Source organism: Oryzias melastigma, linkage group LG2 (assembly GCF_002922805.2).
Source record: "Oryzias melastigma strain HK-1 linkage group LG2, ASM292280v2, whole genome shotgun sequence".
Classification (NCBI taxonomy): domain Eukaryota; kingdom Metazoa; phylum Chordata; class Actinopteri; order Beloniformes; family Adrianichthyidae; genus Oryzias; species Oryzias melastigma.
Genome location: NC_050513.1, coordinates 892,552 through 911,521, shown reverse-complemented (window position 1 = coordinate 911,521; position 18,970 = coordinate 892,552). Strand labels below are relative to the sequence as shown.

General features: G+C 42.8%; 1 protein-coding gene and 1 long non-coding RNA gene across 4 annotated transcripts in view; both read right to left on the bottom strand.

Annotated features, from left to right (window-relative positions):
* LOC112160147 (neural cell adhesion molecule 2) overlaps positions 1–18,970 on the bottom strand; it is a 615,672-nt gene that overhangs the window by 119,644 nt on the left and 477,058 nt on the right. The gene's annotated exons all lie outside the window — the stretch shown is intronic.
* LOC112160164 lies at positions 10,108–12,050 on the bottom strand. The gene is made up of 4 exons (XR_002921618.2): positions 11,974–12,050; positions 11,760–11,898; positions 11,598–11,682; positions 10,108–10,317 (listed from the first exon to the last, which is right to left on the bottom strand). It is a non-coding gene; the product is annotated as an uncharacterized LOC112160164 (long non-coding RNA).

Sequence of the window (18,970 nt, the reverse complement as noted above, 5' to 3'; positions counted from 1 at the left end):
AACTAAAAAGATCCAAACAGAAATTGTCCTCAAAAACGGGCTTTGAAAATGACTCACAACTCAGGAGGGGACCAGGGGCTGAGAGCAGGATTGCAGGATCACAGGTTGAGAGCAGGATTGCAGGATTGCAGGATTGCAGGATTGCAGGATTGCAGGATTGCAGGATTGCAGGATTGCAGGATTGCAGGATTGCAGGCGTTGAGAGCAGGAACAGACGTTGAGGCAATGAGACGATCCAGCAGTGAGTGGGGAGAAGGAGCAGGCTTTTAAAGGCTGCAGCACAGGTGTATCCAATGAACTGCTAATGAGCACAGAGGAGGAAACTGGCAGAGCTGCAGCAGGTCATGACAGTGCATTAGGAAGGAAAAGTGTGAAAGCCATAAGACAATCAAAGGAGCAAAGTCGCACACCCTTCAAGTTTGGAGATGGACAAGTGGTTTATTCTATAAAAAAGGTAAAGTTACCAGCAAAAATTGTGTAATATTGACACCGAAGTTGTACCTGTTGACATTCCCCTCCTTTTAAGTAAGACCTTGTTAAAAAGAGCAGGGACGGTTCTAGACATGGAAAAGGACAGTGCAATGATGTTCAATCAGCCTATTAGACTTGACTTTATAAGTTCAGGACATTATTGTGTTAACAATGTGAATCCTGAAGATAAGAAATCTGAAGATATGGTTCAGATAATGACTAATGCTGAAGAAGAGATATTGAAAGTCACAGACAAAATGAACACAAATGAAAGATAAAAGTTTTAGAGAAACTTCAGAAGTAATTTGGACATGCTTCTACTGAAAAACTGCAAAGACTTCTGAACAGTTCTGGCAACACAGACGGAGAGTGCAACAGCTTGTTGGAAAAATTTTAAGTCAATGTGAAACCTGTCAAAAACATACTAAAGTTAAACCAAGACCCGCTGTCGGGTTGCCATTGGCATCGACATATAACGAGACTATTGCTGTAGATCTGCATGAGCTTGAACCAGGGGTGTGGTACCTACATATCATTGATCAGTTCACTCGTTTCAGCGCTGGAAGTGTACTGACAACAAAAAAGTCATCTGAAATAGTCAAACACTTCATTCATGACTGGATCAGTGTGCATGGCCCACCACAAAAGCTGTTCAGCGACAACGGGGGTGAATTTAATAATGAAGAAGTGAGAGACATGGCTGAAAACTTCAACATGGAAGTTAAGACAACACCTGCATACAGTCCATGGAGTAATGGACTCCTGGAAAGACACAATCAAACGCTGACGGAGATTATAATGAAAGTGAAAAGAAGTACTGGATGTGACTGGAGTACAGCAATGGACTGGGCTCTTATGGCAAAGAACTGTATACACAGCGTCCATGGTTACAGTCCACATCAGCTGGTTTTTGGACAGAACCCTAACCTACCATCAGTACTTATTGACAAACCGCCTGCCCTGGAGGGCACGACAAAAAGTGAATGGGTTGCTAAACATATTTCTGCTCTGCACATATCAAGAAAGGCATTTACAGAAGCAGAATGTTCAGAGAGAATACGAAGAGCACTAAAGAAACAGCTGTGCAACACAGATGAGAAGTATGAACCAGGGGACGAAGTTTATTATAAAAGAATCGACTGTGCAGAGTGGAAAGGACCTGGAGTGGTCATCGGACAGGACGGCGCTGTGGTTTTTGTCAGACATGGCGGCAGCTGTATTAGAGTCCACCAGCTCAGACTGAGAAAAGTAACAGAAGATGACAATGACGACATTATCAGCGGAAAATAGACTTCTATCATGAGACAGAAGAAGAGACGAGTGCAGACCACAGACAGGATTACAAAGAAGACATCAACATAAAAAAATGGCCAAGTTGCGACTTTTAGAAATCCAGAAAACAGAGTTTTTCAGAAAGCTAAAGTTTTGGGACGTGCTGGAAATGCCACAGGAAAGTACAAGAACTGGTACAACTTGGAGCTGCTTGAACCAGCTGAAGTGGCTGGAACCAAAAAATCAGCAGATCTTTCAAAGGTAGAGGATTTCCATCTCCAGCCACCTACTTTAAACCCTGACACACGTGAGGATGTACTTGTGACAAAGGATTTGTCTTTTGATGAAGCAAAAACTGTCGAGATAAAAACCTGGCAACAAAACAATGTGTTTGAGGAAGTTGAGGACAAAGGTCAAAAGTGTATCTCCACGCGATGGGTGTGCACTCTGTAAGAGACGGTGAATGGACTGGTTCCAAAAGCAAGACTTGTGGCTCGAGGCTTTGAAAAGCTCCAAGTTTCTGAGCTACAAAAGGACTCGCCAACCTGTGCCTCAGAATCACTGCGTCTCCTTGTGGGAGTGATATGCCAAAAACAATGGACACTTCATTCCATGGATATTGTCATGTGTTTCCCTTGAGCTGATTGCCACTCCTCCCTGATGGGTTACACCTGTGTCTTTTTGTTGTTTCACTCCCCTTCCTGTATATAATGGGTTTCTTCCCTCACTTCTTTGCAGGTTTGTCACTTCATGCACCAAATCTTTTCTGCCATTTCAGGTTTTGATTTTTTGGAGTTTGGCCTTGATTGGTTTTTGGACTTTGACTTTAGAGACTAATCCCGTTTTTTCCAGCTTTGTGGTCTTACTTAGTTTTTGGATTTTTATGTTATTAAAGACACTTTTTGTTTTGGAGCTGACACCTGTCCAGTGATTGTGTCCACACACCAAAGCCTGACAGATATAAAGTCTGCCTTCTTGCAAGGTATGGAACTGTCAAGAGACATCTTTTTCAAGCCTCCGCCTGAAGCCAACAATGAAGGGAAACTTTGGAAGTGGGGAAAAAAATGTGTGTATGGTGTTGCTGATGCCTCTTTGTACTGGTACAACAGAGTGAAAACCATAATGACTGAAGCAGGAGGCAAAATGTCAAAGGTTGACCCAGCAGTTTTCTACTGGTTAGATCAGGACAACAATGTATCTGGTGTACTTTCTTGTCATATTGATGATTTCATTTGGGGAGGGTCAGAATCTTTTTCAACAACAGTTATACCTCCCCTCAGATCCAAATTCAGTGTCGGTAGAGAAGCTCATGGAAACTTTTCCTATGTGGGAGTAGAGTTTGTTGCTTCGGACAAAAGGGTACAGATTCATCAGCATACATGTATCCAACATTTGCAGGCTATCCATCTTACACCAACACGAGCAGTGGAGCTCACTGAACAGGAAAGAGATCTCCTTCGATCAAAAATAGGACAACTTCTGTGGGTTGCAAGACAAAGCAGACCTGACATTCTGTTTGATGCAAGTAATTTGGCATCAAATCTAAAAAATGCAACTGTTCAGATCATTCATGAAGCCAATAGAGTTATCAGCAAACTCAAGACCAAGTCAGTTGCACTGAACTTTCAACACCTAAATGACAGTTTAAAAATATTTGCATTTACAGATGCATCTTTTGCAAACCTATGATGGAGGCACACAGGGTGGGCACTCTATTGTTTTAATGGGTGAAAAGGGGCAGTTTTTTCCTATTTCATGGCAATAGGGATGTCCCAATCAGGTTTTTTAGGCCCGATCCGATTCCAAGTCATTTGATTTTGTGTATCTGCCGATACCGAGTCCCGATCCGATACTTTTGTAAGACATTTAAAACATGAATAAATTGAAGAAACAGATTGGTGTTGTCCCTTATTTATATTTCATAACCTTCTTTAATCACTAAAAACTTAAATAAAACACTTCTGTGAAGTAGTTTTAATAAACAAGTAAAAATAGAAAAAATATAAACTAGAAAAAAATACTATTTTCTTGTTATATAAGTGATAATTAGTCATGTGATAAAGTTTAGTGACTTTAGCTTTAACATCTTTAGAGCTATTGAACATTTTTGACCAAATGTGATTCCTGTCCTCATTTAAAATTCTTAAAAATAAATTATGACTTTGTTTTAGCATAAATTTGATGAGTGTTCATGAATAGCTGATATCATTATTAGTTTTAATTTATAAGTTTTATTTATTTAGTTATTTTTAAGATTATGTGCTTCCATTTTAAGTTCTTAAGACATCACATTTTCAGTTTTATTACCACAGTAGTTAATTTTCTTAACTGTTATTTCTCTGTCAGATAAATCAAACAGGCATATCAAAGGACAGCTCGGGTCCTAAGGAGTTAAATCACGGTGCTAGCATGTAGCAGTTAGCAGCTGCTGTTTAGCCATCTGTCTGCAGCATGAAGAGCTTCACATTAAAAAGAAAAAAAAACTTTTTTTGTTGAAATACCTTCAGAGGTTGTTGTTTGTGTTAGGGTAATAGAGACATTTGCTGTTAGTTTAAAGCGTTTTCAAAAGAGTTGTCTAGCTTTCTTGCTAGCTTTGTTTACGTTAGCCTTCTTCTTGAGCTGCTGCCATTTTCTGGTGATGACATTTTGTGATCTTTTCCTGACATGCAGACTTCTAGTGGAGTATTTATTCGTAATGATAAGATGAAATATAAAGCTCTGATCATAATGAGAATTCAACAAATATCCGATCCTGATCGGACAAAGGTGTCCGATTTCGATCGAGTCCTCAATCACGGGATCAGGCCCAATTTCCGATCACATGATCGGATCGGGACATTCCTACCTGGCAGTCCAAGAGGATGAAGAGTTGTCAGAAGCACACTTGCAGGTGAAAAACTAGCAATGTCTGAGGGGTTTGACAATGCCATTTTTCTGTCAACTTTATTCTCTGAACTGGTAATATCAACCACACTGTGCCCATAACCTGTGTTACTGATAACCATTCTCTTGTTGATGCACTGAATCCACGTTTGTTGCAGAGAAAAGACTTCGTTTTGAAATAAGTTCTATTAAAGAACTTATCCAAACTGGAAAGGTTCAGCAAGTGTTGTGGTCAGTCACAAAGGACCAACTTGCAGATTGCCTTACAAAAAAGGGAGTGTTGTGTTTCTTCTTAGAGTCGGGTAAATAACTCTCCTAAGGACGTACTGTTTTAACGGTTTTTATTAACTCCACTAACAGCAGTCGCGGTACAAACATGCGGCTTCGGTCTTCACATATATTATACATTCATCCGGGTATCCGTTCCGCTAAACCCACAGAGATGCATTCAAGTGAAATAGGATAAACATATATCAGAATATTACATCCTCTTCCTTAAAAAAATAAAAATAAAAATCACTGGCTCAGCAGTCATCTGTATTATATTAACTTTGGTGACCGATATTTCTACAGATTTTTAAATGAATAGGCTAACTCAAAATAGCTGATTTACAGAGCAACAAATTAAATAGATGATTGCTAAACATTGTAGCAAATCGTAAATTTATAACATCAGTACTTAACACAAAGAGTCAGGTGATGTTATACTAACTTAGCTTTGATTTTATAAATCCATCACAACTCTGGGTTTGATTTCGCGTCCAAATCGGGTTTTATATGAAGATGCAGGTGAACCTGCTCCGGGTGTGCTGTCGTCTGTTTTGTTGAGTGTCTCAGCTTGCATCTCCGCAGCCGTGACAGTCCCAGATATTTCTGAAGTGTCAAGCAGATGTTTTCTGTTGCGTCGATACTCTTGTTCTTCAGCAGTGCGTACCTGATATGATCTTTCTGTGTCAGCAGGTTTTATGACGACGGCAGGTTTCCAACGACCATGCTCTTGAAGTCCCACACTCTGGCCTACATGTAGTTGTGTGAGTGGCTTGGCAGATCTGTCGTAGTACTTCTTCTGTCGCTCCTGTTGTGAGGTCCTGTTCTGGTACATTTCACTGCAGTTTACGGTTTCTGGCTGCAACTGGTTGTGTGTGGTTGGAAGAGTAGATCTGAGTCTGCGAGTCATGAGCAGTTGAGCTGGAGATCGGAAACTGTCAACTGGTGTGTTTCTGTACTCCAAGATACTCAAGAAGAGGTCTTTCTTGTCATCATTGCTTTTGCTCAGTAGCGTCTTAGCTATCTGCACATATTTCTCAGCCAGTCCATTGCTTTGTGGATAATGTGGACTTGTGGTAGTATGTTTGAATCCCCACGCATCTGCAAATATGCCAAACTCTCATGATGCATATTGTGGTCCATTGTCTGATATGAAAGTCTCTGGAATGCCGAGTCTGGCAAAAGTTGCTTTCAGCTTCTGGATGATGGCATGAGGTGTGGTGCTGCTCATTTTGTCAAGTTCAAAATATCTGCTGTAGTAGTCAACAGTGATCATGTAGCTGTCATTATTCCAAGTGAAAAGGTCTGATGCGACAACTTGCCATGGTCTCTCTGGGATCTTGTGACTAATCATTGGTTCTTTTGTATTTGCAGGTTGATGCTCAAGACATGTGGTACAGTGCTTTACTGTATTTTCAATCTCTTTGTTCATTCCGGGCCAGAAAAGAATGTCACGAGCTCGCTGTTTGCATTTCTCCATGCCCATGTGCCCTACGTGGACACGTGACAACATTTCTGCATGAAGGGAGGCTGGAATGGTGATTTTTTCTCCTTTGAACATGATTCCATTAATCACAGATAGTTCGTCTCTGTGGTCCCAGAATTCTGTAACAACTGGAGGACATTTTTTCTTCTCCTCGGGCCATCCGTCATGTATGATTTTTTTAAGCACGTTTAGCTGGTTATCCTTACTGGTTTCCTCCTGGATTTCCTTGAGCCTGGTGTCGCTGACAGGTAGATTGTCATACACAGTGTGCACCTGGAGATCCATTCCTTCGCTCATGTTGTCATCTTTACCTGGCACTGATTGTCTCGACAATGTGTCTGCGACTGGAATCTCTTTTCCAGGTTTGTGTACGATGGTGAAACTGTTGGAGCTGAAGTATCATCCTTTGGAATCTAGGAGGCGCTAGTGAAAGTGTTTTTTTCATGATGGATTCAAGTGGTTTGTGGTCGCTTTCCACGATGACATGTTGTCCATACACGTAGTGGTGAAACCGCTTGAAGCCAAACAGGATTGCATACAGCTCTTTTTCAATCTGTGCATAGTTGACTTCACTTTCATTCAGTGATTTTGAGGCATAACTGACTGGCTTACTGTCCTGCAATAAAACTGCACCGAATCCATACTTGGATGCGTCCACTTGTAGTCGCAATTGTTTTTTGGGATCAAAATATGTCAAAACTTGTCCTGGCTCCTGTGTGATTAGTTCTTTCATTTTAGTGAACGCTTGTTCATGCTGTGCGTCCCATACAAACTCACTGGACTCTTTCAGGAGTTGGCGTAGAGGGGCATTTATGTCAGAGAGGCAGGGCGCAAACTTGGACAAGTAGTTGACCATTCCTAGAATGGTCTCGAGCTCACCTTTGCTTTTAGGGGCTTTCATTTCTTTGATGGCTCTAATTTTCTCTGGGTCAGGTTTGACGCCATCAGCTGTGAGGCGGTGTCCAAAATAGCTTACTTCAGTGGCCCCGATGATGCTCTTGTCTGGATTCAGCCTGACGCCTTTCTCTCTGGAGCGCTTCAACATAGCATGAAGGTTCCGGTCATGTTCCGCTTTTGTTTTGCCATATATTAAAATGTCATCAACAATGGCTGTGACACCTTCAAGTCCCTCGTAAGTCTCATCAATCTTCCTTGGGAACTCATCTTGTGCTGATACTAGACCAAAAGGCAATCTGAGGAATCTGTAGCGTCCAAATATGGTGTTGAAGGTTGTGAGCTTAGATGACTCCTCTGTCAATTTAATGGCCCAATAGCCTGACCTGGCGTCCATGACAGAGAAGTATCTGGCTCCTGCAAGCTTGGCTGTAATGTCATCCAGAGTTGGCAGAGGGTAGTGTGGTCGTTTTACTGCCTTATTGAGGTCTCTGGGGTCAAGACATATTCTGAGTTTACCTGTTCGTGGTTTCTCAGCTACAACCATTGAATTAACCCATTCTGTGGGTTCAGTCACTTTAACAATAATGTGTTGCTCCTCCATATTCTGCAGCTCTTTCTTTAGTTGACTGCGAAGTGCATGTGGGACTCGTCTTGGCGGGTGAACTACAGGCGTAGCCTTTGGATCCAGATGGATTGTGCACTCACCCGGAAATAATCCTATTCCCGAGAAGATGTCTTTGAACTCGTCCATGATATTTGTCTCTGGTGTGTGGGTCACGGACATCACAAGTTTTATTAGACCAAAATCCAGGGAAGCTTTTAAACCTAGAACGGGAGGTGCCCTGGTATCCACAACATATACTTTCAGTCTTAATGCCTTGTCTTTATGTTTGCACTTCAGTGTGCACTTGCCCCTTACAAGCAGGCGTTCTCCTCCATATCCATAGAGTGGATGTGAGACCGGTTTCAGGCGTTTTGATCCTCCTATCATACTAAACACATGGGTGGGCATGACGTTAGTGGAGGAACCTGTATCCAATTTGAAATTGACAGTATTTTGATTGGGACCAACTTTCAGATCCGCAAAAGCTTGTGTATTTCCGCCATTTTGTTCCGTGCAGTGAACTGCATCAATGAATAGGCTGTTGCTCTCAGTGCTGCTTTCCGATCCACTTTCATTCACTGTATGAACACTTTTCTTTTGTTTGGAATGACACACTTTTGAGAAATGATTCCATTTTCCACAGCTTTTGCATTGCCTACCTTTAGCCGGGTATCTTTCCTCATTACCGTGTCGGTTTCCACAATATCCGCATCCTCTCGGCATTCCGGTTTTTTCCCGTAGCTTGTCCGTGGCTGAGTATTTTTTTTTTAATTGCCAGTCTTTCCGAGGTGGATTCTTTGATGCTTGTCGTCCAACAGCATGTACGATGTCCTCACGCGTGCTGCTGCTGCTGCTGGAGATGGTCTTCATTTGTGCCTTAGCTATTTCATGTGACCTTGCAATATCCACAGCTTTATCCAATGTTAGTTCGGATCCAACGCTCAGTAGTTTTTCTCTCACGCTGGGTGAATGGATGCCGAACACTATTCGATCACGGACCATCTCTTCACTGTTTTTGTGTAAGCACAGTCTTTTACGAGAAGTCTCAGGTCTGTTACAAACTGTTCAAATGCCTCATTTGCTCCCTGGACCTTTTCGTGGAATTTATAACGAGCAAAAATTACGTTAGCTTTGGGCATGACGTAGGTCTCATACTTGTCGTAGTATGTCTTAAGCACTTTCTTTTCATCTTCAGTTAGTGACCATGTGTTATAAATGTCTCTACCTTTTTCTCCAACCCAAAGAAGAAGATACCTGCACTTTTCCTCCTCGCTCTTTCGCTTGAGTGGTCCAGAAAACATAAGTTCTACATGTAGTTTAAATCTGCGCCACGCCTCGGGAAGGTTGTTAGCATCCCAACACATGTCTGGCGGTGTAACTCCGGCGAAATCCATTTCTCAGTCTTCGTTCGATCGCTTTATTCTGACACCATGTTGTGTTTCTTCTTAGAGTTGTGTAAATAACTCTCCTAAGGACGTACTGTTTTAACGGTTTTTATTAACTCCACTAACAGCAGTCGCGGTACAAACATGCGGCTTCGGTCTTCACATATATCCCACAATGCATTGCTAAATTCATCTGGGTATCCGTTCCGCTAAACCCACAGAGATGCATTCAAGTGAAATAGGATAAACATATATCAGAATATTACAGGGAGCATCATCGGCTGTGTTACTGAAGACTCTTCATGATGGACACTGGAAAGTTAAATGAACCCCACATAAGTTTAAAAAAAAAAAACTGTGAGTTTGTTACTGTTTGCAATCATTTACCACCCCACACAGCTAGGAGGCGTTCTACTCAGAAAGAAAGGGTTGTTATGTTATGTGAGGGTGGGCGTTTCCGATTGGAGGACGTTGTGTTGGAACGATGATGAATGAGAAAAAATGTTGTCAAAGTGGAAACGTGAAAGTTGTTTTATTCTACATTTCAATTGCTCCTCTACTGTTCCGCAGTGACTCCTCTACTGTTCCACAGTGACTCCTGTACTGATCCTCTATTGCTCCTTTTGCTGTTCCATTGTGGCGACAGAAACCATTGAGGGGGGTATAGTTCCTTAAAAAAGAGCTTCAAGTAGTGGAAGAGGAGCATCTTCAACAGAGAAAGTGGTGCTGCGATGAGATCAGGAAGCTCAGACAGGAAGTCAGATGCAGCAGCAGGTCCAACACTTCCTGTGTGAAGCTGCAGCATTAAACAAAGGCTGAGGGTCAAACAGTAGAAGCAGAACCACCTTTTTCATTAGAATTTATTCTGCTCAGGTTTGTCATTCAAACAGAAACACACCGAACTTCTTCAACAGAGAAAGTCATCTGTGTGTGATGTACGGCTGTCAGGTGAGGACGCTGCTGATGGTGCTGCAACTGTGGGCTCTAGAGGATAAATACAGAACGTTCTCCTTCTGCTGGAACACGTCGTACGGCTCGATGTCCTCCACCACCTGAAAGAAAGGTGGGTTTGAAACTGTGATGGAGGCTCTGCAGTAGGGCTGCCACAAACGATTATTTCAATAGTCGACTAATCTCCGACTATTTTTTTCGATTAGTCGACTAATCGGTTCGTGCGGCGGCTGGATGTAAAACACTCATCTTAACCATCATTATCTTTAAACTCGAGGTCTTTAAGCTATATTCTATCTAAAATAAAGACAATAGTTTATTAGTCTTTTAATGAATCATGCAGGTTTTGTCCTTCATTTGTTTCTGGCATTAAAACAAGACTTAAATGAATCAACTACAGAAAACTAAATAAATCTCTGTTACTTCTTTAATGTTGTGGTTGCTTTGCTCTTTGTTGTTGTTTTTGTGACTTTAAGTTATATTCAATTGTAGCTTAATCCAGCTAATGTAATGCTACACTTGTCAGTTTAGCTCTGGACTTTTAGGTGAGCTACTTCACTTTTGGGACTAGTTTTCAAATCGCTCCATAACTGCTGCAGATCCGTACCGACACACAGGCTCTCTGTCTGCGCGTGAACGTTTCATAATCCGCTCTTCGAACCGGACGACGTGATCGCGGCGCGTAATATGAATGAAGCCTTGGACGAGCGGTTCATTTCCAGTGTAAACTCATTATCTGCATCGTCCTTGCAGCGTTTGATTAGAAGAGCGCAGATTATGAAACGTTCTCTATGCAGACAGAGAGGTACTCTACACACAGATCTTCAGACCTGATGGGTTATCTCCAAACAGCGCATTAATGACAGCTGCACAGAATCCATTTAAAACCGGAAAACTGCAGCGAGAGAGCTAGCTGTGTTAGTGCCGATGTTAGCTTAGCTAGACGAAGCTCTCTGTTCAGCGTGATCAAACTCCGTCTCAACATGCTTCATCTTCAGGTGATCATTTATCGCCACAGTGCTCTCATGAAACACAAGTTCTGCCTTGCAGAGATTACATTGGACATTTTTTCCTCTTTTATTTTTCTTAATTCTTCCACATTTTCGAGCTCTAACCTGTTGTTATGAGTCTAACGAGAACTTCCTGTGACGTCACTGCTGACCAGATTAGAACTACTGTGCATGTGTGGCGAAGAGAATGGCAGACCCGGCATTAGAAAGCGCGAACCGTAGTTTTAAGATCAAAAGAAGGAAAAAACAAACAAAAAACGACGCTTCGACGACCAAATTATTCGTTGACTATTTTAATAGTCGATTAGTCGTCGATTATTCATGGCAGCCCTACTCTGCAGATGAAGACACAGTTTGGACCGGTTCTGTACCGTCTGTGGAGGGCTGCTGTTTGGTGTCTGTCGCCTCCTGCTGGGTAAATGATGCAAACGCAGCTCCGGACAGACGTTCTCCCTTCTTTAGAGGAGAAACACAGGTGAAGCAGAGCTCCATAACAACACTCCTGAGGAGCCGTTCAAAGGAAGGACTCCTACCTTCTCTGAGAGACGATCATCTGCAGAAACAGCACCACTCCTGTAGCCAGCACCAGAATCAGCACCAGAATCAGCACCACATGAAAACTGTTTTGATGGATATTGGGTAGTTCTGAAAACGAGTCGTTGGTTCTATTCCCTAAAGAGAAAAGAGCAGGTTCTCTGTGAGGTGGTGTTTTTTAGACATCAGAATGTTTGGGAGGAGCCTCCTGACCTGTGGTGACCACGGTGAAGTCCAGCTCCACGTTGGTGGTTCCTTCAGCGTGGGAACACTGCTGTTCCCGCTATCCTCGGCTCCCAGAGAGCTCAGCTGCAGGAACACTGTCTGGTTCTCCACCATCATCTGGAACTTGGAGCCACATTCAGGGTCAGAGCTGCGTCCAGGTCTGAAGGTCAGGCGGCAGCGCCCCCCCTTGGTGTGGATCCAGCAGACTGTCATTATGATGGCGTTACTGGAATCGTTTCTGCAAACTGGAGTCACATCCGGCTGATGATGAAGGATCTTATGGAACCGTTCTCGAGAACCTGCAGAAGAGGAACGGCTTTCAGACGCCAAACACACTCTAGTCTCAGATGTTTGAGGATTCAAAGAAGTAAATCTGGAACGAACCTTCAGCGTTGGAGAGAAGCAGCAGAAAGCAAAGTTTGTATGTTTCCATCCAGCAGAAGCCTGTCTGCATGTGAACAGACATGAACTGCATCACGACTGTGGCAACAGCTCGTCTGCAGCTGAGGAAACCTCACTTTCCCCTGAAACCCTTCAGGCAGGAAGTAAGGGGCGTTTCGCTCCACTTCCGACGCCGCTTCAACAAACAAGTCCACACAGGAGTCCAACAGTACAGCCTGCAGCCCGGAACATCTCACCGTCTCTGCTCTCCTCAGTTTGACCTTCTGAAGGTTCTGGACCTGCAGAGGTTCTGTCCAGAGGAGCAGACGTGGATCTCAGAGATTCATCCTTCATGACAAGTTCATGGAAGTTCTGATCCAAACTGAATTGAAGGATGATTCTCAAATTATATTCCAGATTATTACTTTATTTTTTTCTACCAAACTGCATTTTAAAAAACATTGACTGCATAAAGGAAATGAAAGAATTGTAAAATTTGAAGAATTGATCAGTAGAAACGTGAAAACAGCAGGGGAAATCAGAATAAAGAAATAATGAAGCGTCATTGTTTCAAATGGAGACAATAGAAACATCATTCAAATGTTTTTGTAAAGACATGATGGATGTTAAAGAGCTGAGATCTCAACTCCAACTCGCTCTGCTTCTTGGAGTCAACTCAGGTTCTTGAAGAATTTTCTGGAAACGTTTTTTAAGAAAAGCTTCTGAACATCAGAGGAACGTCTTCAGATGTTCTTCACTGGAGGAGGAGTGTGAAGACAGCAGAGACCATCGCTTCTGGTTGTAGTCTGGATATTCTACCCACAAGCTTTTTCAAAAAAGTTTCAAAGATCCTGGAACCAGCCCTGCTCCAGATTGTCAACTTGTCGTTAACATCTGGTGTTTTCCCAGAACCACTGAAAACAGCTGTAATCAAACCTCTCCTAAAAAAGGACAGTCTAGACAAAACTCAAATGAACAACTACAGACCGATATCAAACCTGCCATTTTTAAGTAAGATCATTGAAAAAGCTGTTTTCCATCAGCTAAATGAATTCCTAATAAAAAACAACTGCTATGATGTCTTCCAGTCCGGCTTCAGACAGAACCATAGCACTGAAACGGCTCTGACCAAAGTGACTAATGACATACGTTTGAATACAGACAGTGGAAATATGTCAGTGCTAGTTTTACTGGATCTCAGTGCTGCGTTTGATACAGTCGACCACGCAATACTACTCAGACGACTGGAAAACTGGGTGGGTCTCACTGGGCCAGTACTAAACTGGTTCAAAACGTACTTAGAAAACAGGAAATATTTTGTGTCAATTGGTAACTTCACTTCTGAGCCAATAGAAATTACATGTGGAGTGCCCCAAGGCTCCATCCTGGGACCACTTCTATTTAACATCTACATGCTCCCACTGGCCCAGGTTATAAAGAACAACAACATTAGTTACCATAGCTATGCAGATGACACACAGATATATATTAGACTGACACCAGGAGACCGAGGCCCTGTACAGGCTCTTGGTAAATGCATTGAGGACATTAATGACTGGATGTGTCACAACTTACTTCAATTAAACAAAAACAAAACTGAGGTTATTGTCTTTGGGGCTAAAGAAAAAAGGTTAGACGTCACTACAGAGCTTCAATCTATTCAACTAAAAACTACCAACCAGGCCAGAAACTTGGGTGTAGTGATAGACACAGACCTAAATTTTGATAAACACATTAAGGCAGTCACTAAATCAGCCTATTATCATCTCAAAAATATCTCAAGGATTAAAGATCTGATGTCTAAGCAGGACCTGGAGAAACTAGTGCATGCTTTCATCTTTAGTCGACTTGATTACTGTAACAGTGTTTTTACAGGACTACCAAAAAAATCCATCAGGAAACTGCAGCTTATTCAGAACTCTGCTGCTCGGGTTCTCACAAGGACCAAGAAAGTAGACCACATCAGTCCAGTTCTGAGGTCTTTACACTGGTTACCTGTCTGTCAGAGGATAGACTTTAAAGTTCTGTTACTGGTTTATAAAGCTTTGAATGGTTTAGCACCAAAATACATGACTGACCTCCTGACCCAGTATGTACCAGCCAGACCTCTCCGGTCATCTGGATCCGGTCTTTTATCAGTTCCTAGAGTCAGAACTAAACATGGAGAAGCTGCATTCAGCTTCTATGCACCACAGATCTGGAACAGACTTCCAGAAAACCTTAGATCTGCTGAAACACTCAGTGTATTTAAATCCAGGTTAAAGACTCACCTGTTCTCAGTTTGATTAATATGTATTCAAAAGTTTACGTCCGCACTGTCTATCTATGCTGGTTTTAAATTAAAATCTTTTTACTTTCTTTTAATTTTATTTTAATGATTTGAATGATGATGAATGACATTTTTACTATTTCTTTTGATTGTTTCTTTTAATGTTTTATGTAAAGCACTTTGAATTGTCTCTGTACATGAAATGTGCTATACAAATAAACTTGCCTTGCCTTGTAGTCATTTTTTTGGTTTTGTCTGTGTCATGTCGGGTTTTTGCTTTGTGATAGTTTGCGATTAGCATTTTTATGTTTTGGTTTTTGCTTTTTCATACATTAGTTTATGTTTTCTTTCTTGTATTAACCTAAGGGACCTTTTTACCCTTCTCTTTTTTAAATGCTTTCATGAGGCCCGAGTCTTGGGAACAAAAGTCACTGAAAACGTCACGTGCCCAAAGCAGAGTTCCTGATTGGTCTGATGTGACGCGGTGACCAGTCAAAGTTCAGATATTTAAACTTTGGCTGCACCGCTTGATTCGCGTTGCGTCACTTAAATCGAGGTGCTGGCAGACCTTAGCGCTGCGCCTGTTGCTCAAATCGCGCCGCGGTGCTTCAATTCGCCTCAGAACGCCTCTGTACCATTGATTAACATTGAAACTGGCTGCCTCTGCCACGTGAATCGCGTTCAGTGTGAATGCAACCAACATTCTCGCTTACTGTGGGGGGGTTGCTCTGCACTGAACCCTCCAGTCAGGATGAAGATGGCATAATGTCAAAGGAAATGAGCAGAAGGAATCACCAGGACACAGAAATCTTTAGCGCTCTTAGTTTTTGATATTTCATTGTGGACTCACACAGGCCAGCACACAGCATGGAGCTCTTCTCCCTCTGTCTAACTTAAAGAATTGTCAGCCCTTTTATCTCCTGGAATCTACCAGCTCCCTTTATTGGGAGGGGTTTCAGCACTTTCACAGGTGAACTATTTGGTTAAACACAACAGAAAAATAAGTAAACAATCAACACAAACTTAAAGTTACCATGGTTTTTAACAAAAACAAGACTACATACAACACCCAGAAAAAAGTTAAATAAAACACCAAAACAAGTCTTTGATTCTGCTCCTCCTCCTCCCAGATGGTTCAGTCCACTGGAAAGCAGTCAGTCAGCCCCAGCTGATCCTCTTCTGGTTTGTCTTCTTGTGTGCACCCAAATTCACCTGTAGAGGTCAGCCTAGGACGAAAGAAGGGACAGCTGGCAGAAAATAGTACCTGACCTTTTAACTCAGTGAGGAGGGTGGAACAGAATCCTCACATTTCCTCCCCCCTTCAGAAGACTCGCCAACCACGTTGCGAGAGAGGAAGTCAGATTGTTCTTGGCTGGTCGGTACACAACAGAGAACTTGTAGGGCTGGAGGGACAGGAACCATCGGGTGATCCTGCTGTTTGTGTCTTTCATCCGCTCCAACCACTGCAGTGCCTTATGGTCCGTCTCCAAGTTGAATCCTCTTCCAAGTAGATAATACTTGAAGGAGTCGATGGACCATTTTATGGCTAGGCACTCCAGCTCCACCGTAGAGTATCTTGTCTCCCTAGGGAACAGCTTGCGACTGATGAACGCCTCAGGTTGTTTGTCCTTTCCATGTGCCTGTATGAGAACCGCTCCAAGTCCTCTATGCGAAGCATCAGTCTGTACAGTAAAAGGCAACACTCGCTCGCTACGCAGGGCTTCTTTCAAGTCTTGAAAAGCTTTTTCTTGCTCATCACCCCACTCTACTTTAGACTTTTTAGTACTGGTAAGATCAGACAGGGGCGCAGCCCTCTCAGAGAAGTTGGGGATAAACCTCCTGTACCAACCCACCAGACCCAGGAAGGATTTCACCTGTTTACGTGTGGTTGGCCACTCTCTCATCTGTATGGATTATCCTTATCCTGCAGGGGTTTCAGGACGCCCCCTCCGATGATGTACCCCAAATACTGCAAATCCTGCTTGGCAATAGCACATTTCTTTGGGTTGATTGTCAAACTTGCTTTCTTGATTTTTCCAAGAACTGCAGCTAGGTGTCCCATGTGTTCCTGCCAAGAATCACTGAATATCATAATATTGTCAAGGTAAGCAGCAGCAAACGTTTCTGTACCAGTCAATATTTGGTCCATCAACCTCTGGAAGATGGCAGGAGCACCGTGCAAACCAAATGGCATTTTGGTGAACTGCCAAAGTCCTTGTGGTGTCCTGAAAGCAGTTAGAGGTTTGCAACTTCCGACAGAGGCACCTGCCAGTAGCCTTTGCACAGGTCCAATTGGCATGGCCCACCCCCTCAATAAGGTCATCAGGTCTGGGAAGAGGATAGGCATCAAATTCAGATTTTGCATTTACCTTTCTAAAGTCAATACAGAACCTAAGGTTCCCATCCCGCTTGACCACAAGGACAACAGGATTGCTCCATTCACTGCTGGACGGCATGATGTGATGATCGATGATGTTGCTTCCCTCTGTTCCTGTAGTAACGTGCAGGAAAAAGTGACAGGGTCGTTCTTTATCTTCAAGTTGAACTTTATAAGCAACACTCTCCGGCTCACACCGTGTACGACTCCTGGGAGCTCCGAGCCTCTCTGACCACGAGTCTAGCTGAGGCTGCCCCCTAGTGGCCTGAACGGCAACAGCTTCTGTGGCTATAACACATCTCTCCCCCCTTAGACTGAAAAAACACCTAAGGATGCCACTCCGACTTATTTGAACAAGGCAAAATCATACATAAACACTATATAGAATGCAGTTACAGTAACATTGCTTAACTGGCAAAAAAAAAATAAATAAATAATAATAATTTTTTCCACACTCGAACCTTCCCCCTCACTTGATGGAAGCATTTCTATATCTTCTATCTCTGCTTCTGTTGAAACCACCCCAGGACTTTCTGGTTCCACCCGACGGAACAACTGATCCACATGACTTCTGACCACTTGTCTATTGCCCAAAACAACTCTGCAGGACACTGTCATCTCCTCAATCAAACCAGGAATCCACTGAGGACTACTGGTGTAGTTTCTTGTGTAAACCAGATCTCCTGCTTCAAAAGTGCACTGTCTGTTATGTTTATCATGGTGTTCTTTCTGTTTTGCTTGCTTTCTGGCCACCCTATCTTTCAAGTCAGGATGTACAAAATCCAGAAGACACCTCAACTTCCTGCCCATTATCAGCTCTCCTGGAGACCTACCCGTAGTTGTTTGAGGGGTTATGCGATAAGAAAACAGAGCCCAGTTTACTTTGGTCTCCAACGTCTCACCTTTGCTTTTCTTCATGAGTTCTTTAAATGTCTGCACTGCTCTTTCAGCCAACCCATTGGATGAAGGGTGATAAGGTGCTGCTGTCACATGAGTGATGCCATTGCGAGTAACAAACTCTTGGAACCGTTCACTCACAAAACATTGAGCATTGTCTGACACGATCATCTCAGGAATACCGTGGGTACTGAAACTGTCTTCCTTTGATCCTGACACACCGTGCATGTTTTAACTTTTTTTTGATATCCAAGTCCATGTGTGGCCACCATACGTAACTCCTAGCCAATGCAGCTGCTCTAACATGTACGGTTGCGCCCTCGCAGGTATTACAGTTCTTGCTCCCCACAAAACACAACCGTCTTGCACACTCAACTCCTCTTTTCAAACTTCAAAGGGTTTTAACTCACTGTTTTTGTGGTTGGGCCACCCCCTCTGAATGTATTCTCTTACTTTAGCAAGGGTTGGATCTTTGTTTGTCCACATTTTGATCTGCTCTGACATTAATAACGGCCCCTGCACTTCCTCCATCATCATCAATACATGTTCTTCGGGTGTCCCATTGTCTGATTCTTCTGATATGGGGAGACGACTCAACCCATCTGCATTTGCAGTTTTCTTTCCTTCTCTGTACAATATGACATATTCATATGCCCTCAGCAGAACTGCCCATCTCATTATCCTCTGTGAGGCACCGCTTTCATCTCATTGAACAGGCGGATTAATGGTTTATGATCTGTTCAAATCACAAACTTCCTCCCGTACAGGTACTTGTGGAAATACTGTACTCCGAAAATCACAGCTAACCCTTCCTTGTCCAGCTGAGAGTAATTTCTTTCAGCTGCAACAAGGGTGCGAGACACAAACCCAATAGGTTTTTCCTGCCCATCAGGTATGCGATGAGCTAATACTGCCCCCACCCCACATGGAGACGCATTACAAGACAGGATCAGCTCTTTCCTTTCATCATAAAGCACCAAAACGCGATCTGACTGCAGCAGTTCTTTGGACAGCTTGAACACTCGTTCTTGGTCTGGACCCCACACCCACTTTTCTTCTTT